At 45.5% G+C, this 5,023-nt stretch overlaps 1 non-coding gene across 1 annotated transcript; it reads left to right on the top strand.

Annotated features, from left to right (window-relative positions):
* Positions 1 to 4,603: 4,603 nt before the first annotated feature.
* On the top strand, positions 4,604 to 4,732 carry LOC118668738. The gene has a single exon (XR_004971743.1). It is a non-coding gene; the product is annotated as a small nucleolar RNA SNORA3/SNORA45 family (small nucleolar RNA).
* Positions 4,733 to 5,023: the final 291 nt, after the last annotated feature.

The raw sequence follows: 5,023 nt of genomic DNA, 5'->3' as shown, positions 1-5,023 counted from the left end.
AGTGATTTGTACTATATTTTGGTTCATGAGTCACAATCCTTCCTAACATTCACCCTTAACTTAATCTGGGCCTCTTATGATACAAATACTAATTGTTTGCCAGAGTGGCTCTGTAGGTATCAGCCCTCCGTGGTGGGCCTTTCATAAACAAGTGGAACTTTATGACTATTAATATCAAATTAATTTAATTTTAGCCTTACATCTCTAATGACCTACTTAACCAGAAAATTCCATCCTCAAAGCTTGGGACTATTGGGTATTGGTTCAATGCTCCATTGATAGGTGCATTTGATTGGCAGGAGATCAACAATCTCAGTGCAAAGACCCATAGAGATAATAATTTACAAATTATACAAAATAAACAAAAACTGGTTTGGACAAGTCATTTTAAAAATCTAAACCTAAGTCACATTATCACACAAAGGACTGTGATTTTACTGTATCATAGTAAGAAAGTCTGGAATGGAGTTTTCAATGTTAGATTTTAGGAACGATTTTGATGGTCTCTGGACCTCCAGCCTGTGTGGTCCTAGACGAGCTTTCTCAGAGGCCTGTGTGAGTTCCTGCTAATGGCATGCGGGTCTGGCTAGTTTACGGCAGGACCGTATATTCTGTCTGTGTCTGGAGACTGTGTCTAGAGAGCCTTGCTCTACTTAACTCTACCTAACTCACTTATTCATCCTTCCAGTCTCAGCCGAAAGGCCCATTGCTCTTTATCCTATCTCCCTGTGTTAATTTTCTTCAGAGTGCTTATTAACTTCTTACTGTTTTTGTCCTGTGTAGGACAAGGGTATATAATACACACTCACTAAAAATTTGTTGAATTGAATAAAATCTTCCTTTCCCTCTTCATCTTCCTGTGGTTATGTTAAGAAGTAAATTAGTTAGTCTGGCCAGTGTGGCTCAGTGGGTGAGTGTCGACCCAGAAACTAGGAGGTCACTGGTTTGATGATTCCTGATCAGGGCACATGCCTGGGTTGCAGGCTCTATCCCCAGTAGGGGGCGTGCAGGAGGCAGCTGATTGATGATGTTTCTCTCTCATCAGTGTTTCTATCTATCCCTCTCCCTTCCTTTCTCTCTAAAAAAAATCAATTAAAAAAACCATATTCATAAAGAAGAAGTAAATTAGTCAGAAAAAAAACCCAAATTGATGAGGAGAAAACAGAAATACATTACCCATCAGGGGTCCTCAAACTTTTTAAACAGAGGGCCAGTTCACTGTCCCTCAGACCGTTGGAAGGCCGGACTATAGTTTAAAAAAAAAACTATGAACAAATTCCTATGCACTGCACATATCTTATTTTGAAGTAAAAAAAACAAAACGGGAACAAATACAGTATTTGTATTTGCATGTGGTCCTTGGGCCGTAGTTTGAGGACCCCTGAAGATAAACGGAGAGAGGTGTTTTGGTTGCCTTTCCCCAAATTGCTTCCCTTCTCACCATTTTACTCAGCACGTGTTAGAGAAGTCTTGGCCTAACAAGCTCCTGATAGCCTGGCTGCGGGAAACACTCCTCCCTTTTGTCCTGAGTGATTGGATGGAGGCAGTGCAGCTGGAAGGCCCTGGTCTCCCAGAGTTCCATGCGAGGAATCTATTGCTGCTGCCAAACACCTGTATTCATTGAACACTTTTTCCCGACCTTGATTAAAAACCTCGTGACGCCCTGAATAGATTTGCCTTAGAAACTGCCCTGACAAGGTTTACAAATCAATTTCACTTGCGGAGTTTGGGCCTTTATTTGGAAAGGGGTTTTCATTTTTTGCTCATTTTGTTTCTTCTTGGCTCCAATCTGAACAGCATCCTGAGAACAGTGGCACACCCAATTTGCTCCTGCAAATGAGAACAATTAAAATAACTTGACAAGAATGATGGAGGCTCTCAGATGATTTACAGGCCAAGAGTGAAGTATGATGACTCCGTTTATTCCTTTATCATCTGACTTGCCAGTGGCCCTGGACTGCAACCCTTCAGTGCAATAGTTCTGCACAGAGAAAGTCAGTGTTATCAGGGCCTGGTGAAAATGTTCCTGAAAGCCAACACGCCACTTGGGAAGGCCGGCCACCCATAAGTCTGTGCTTTCCTATCTCACCAGGTGAAGAATGGAGGCTTCACACCTAAGCAGACCACTGAGGAGAGCATATGCGAATGAGAATCAACTCCTCAATTCACAAGAATTGGACTAGGAAGTTATCACCATTGTGATCAAGATTAACAAAGTGGAGTCTTAAAGTTATGTGTTGATTATATAAAAAAAGATGGGATACAATTTAGGTGTTAAGCTCTTTCAGCCCAGTTTTGAGTTGCTTGATTGGTCCTGGCTTCTTACTGAGACATGAAGCTGTTGGTATGACCTCTAGTGCTGGAAGAAATGGGCCAGCCAATACCACAAAGCCAGGTCATTTTTATCAAATAGCACAGGTAGCCCGGCTGGCATAGCTCAGTGATTGAGCGTCAACCTCTGAGTCAGGAGGTCATGGTTCAATTCCTGGTCAGGGTACATGCCTGGGTTGCTGGCTACATCCTCAATAGAGGGCTTGTGGGAGGCAACTCATCAGTGATTCTCATCATTGAAGTTTCTATCTCTCTCTCCCTCTCCCTTCCTCTCTGAAATCAATAAAAATATTTTAAAAACACATACAGCCAAATACAGGGATCTGCTCTTGAACTGGTAGCCCAGTTCAGGTGTGTGTGTGTGTGTGTGTGTGTGTGTGTGTGTGTGTGCGCGCGCGTGCACTAACTATCTCTTAGTAAAAGCGCGGTAGATAACATTTCTAGTGGAAAGAGCATAATGAGCTGCAGACTTTGATAGTCCTGGATTCCAGTGTAACTTCTGGCCCTACCTTTGGGTTCCTTGAATCCGTTGCTTAACCTCTGTGACCCTCTGTTTCCTTAGGCGTGGTGCTCCAACCTTCATGAGGATTTGGCTTGTGATGTTTTTCTTTCCACTTCACCTCGCTCCACTCCCTGACTCACTGTCTCCTTGATGGCCTAACCGTGGGGCCTCCAACAGGCTGAGGTCTCTCCTACCTCACTTGCCTGTCTTATTCCGTTTGCTTACAAACCACCTCTCACCTCCCATCCCACCTATGCTCCACTTAACTAGTTGTCCTTGCAGTTTCAGCTGAAATGCCACTTACCTGCACAGAGAGGTCTTTTCCGACACCTCCCTCCCCAGTCTAAACCAAGTTTGCTCTTATAATATATTTCTTTCTAGCTCCCTCATATTATACTGGTATGGCATGAATTATGTTTATATAGTAGTTGCCCACCACTCTATCATATCTCCCTATCTCTTTGTCTTCATTCTCTTTAGGGTGCTTACTAATTTCTTACATTTTTTTGCCCTGTGTAGGACAAGGATATACACTTATTTTATACCCTTTCCCAGAATATAAGCTTCATGAGAGAGTTTCCACCCCTGGTCCATGCCATGAACTCCCTTTAAATAAAATCATCTTCTTGATAAAGCAGGGAAGTGGTATCTTGATCCAATGGAAGTGAGATGCCGTGCTGCCCTGGCTAAGGTGAGCCAGCAACTCAGATGCCACAGGAATTAGGCTGGCGAGGAAGATGAGTGAGTCCTTGTCATTGTAGAGTCATAACTCTTCCTTAGAGGAACGTCAGGGGCTAGCAGAGGTTCATTCATATGCTTATGCTTTGTTCCTCTACTGTTCTTCGATTTGATGGACATTTCAGATAAATCGAACGTTGGCATGAAAGGGCACAAGCTCTGGTTGTGTTTCTTCCTGTTCCTTTCAGGTGTTTTGGCAGCAGGTGGAATGGACAGTGAACAAAGAACCCCTGGGCCCGGTGGGCTCCAGCCTCACCCCGCCCTCACCAAGCCCCCCGCCACATAACACAGCTCGGCCACTGCCGCCCCAGCCCAGATAATTTCTTCCCACCCCTCTCTGCTGTGATGCTGTAGCTATTTCAGGCAGAACAGAACTTTGGAGATGTGAGCAGCTCATTTCAAAGGGCAGGAGGTCAGACAATCAGCCCGCATGCCAGTGTCACTTACAATAGCAAGTGACAGGGTAGGGATGGCAGGAGCCGTTTATCTTGCTCTGTTCTTTATGCATAGCCCTTGGGATCTCTCCTGCTCCTCTGTCCTCTCACCTTTCGGTACTCCTTCCCTCTGTATCTTTGCCCCTGATCTTTCCCATCATGCCCTGCGTTTCTTTTACTTATTTTCTCCACCAGAGTTGGACCTTTGTTTTCTTTCATTCCTTCAACTGCGTGCCGCCAACTGTTTGTTGGCGCAAATAGACACAATCACCACTCGCATGGAACTATGTATGGGAGGGTGGTGGGAGACCGAGAGTAGAAAGTAACCCTGTGACATGTTGGAGAGTGATCCGTGCTATAGGGAAAAAAGCATGGAAGGAGGGCGGCCAGGTAGAGGGGCAGGGGGTTTGCTGCTGAAATTGGGCTGTGCAGGAAATTGTCACCCTAGTAGGAGACCTTTGAGGAAAGGCCTGAAGGAGGTGAGGCGTGAGCCAGGCCATGAGCTGGGGGATGGAGTGAGTATTCCAGGCAGAGGGAACAGCAAATCCAACTTTGCTGAGGCAGGAGTGTGCCTGGAAAGTTCAAGAAAGAGCAAGGACCTGAGACTAGAGTCACATATGACAGCTGTGGTCCTGGTGTGCTGGAGCTCTCGCAGAGAGTCTGCTGGTCTCTTGTTCACTGGCAAGGGCAGTAAGGGCCCCCGGTAGTGCCCAGATCAGAAACATAGCAAAAAAAAAGAAAAGAAAGGAAGAAATAAAAGAAAAGAAAGAGCAAGGAGGCCTCGGTGACTGGGCAGAGAAGCCAGGGGGAGATGGCAGGAGATGGGGGATGTGGCATCCAAAGCAGTTGGGGCTTTCTCCTTATCACGTCTTGCCAGCTTCTATTTGACCTGATGTGAGATGCCTTCTGCCCCCACCTCCCATTCCTCTCCTCCCAAATGAAGAGCCCTGGGCAGAGGGAGGATGTGATGGATCCTGTAATTTCCCAGGATCCTATGTAGCCCATTGCACTCTCTCTC

The sequence above is a fragment of the Myotis myotis genome, unplaced genomic scaffold (genome assembly GCF_014108235.1).
Source record: "Myotis myotis isolate mMyoMyo1 unplaced genomic scaffold, mMyoMyo1.p scaffold_m19_p_13, whole genome shotgun sequence".
In the NCBI taxonomy this organism is placed as follows: domain Eukaryota; kingdom Metazoa; phylum Chordata; class Mammalia; order Chiroptera; family Vespertilionidae; genus Myotis; species Myotis myotis.
Note: the sequence above shows the minus strand (reverse complement) of the source record. Positions and strands in the feature narration are given on the sequence as shown.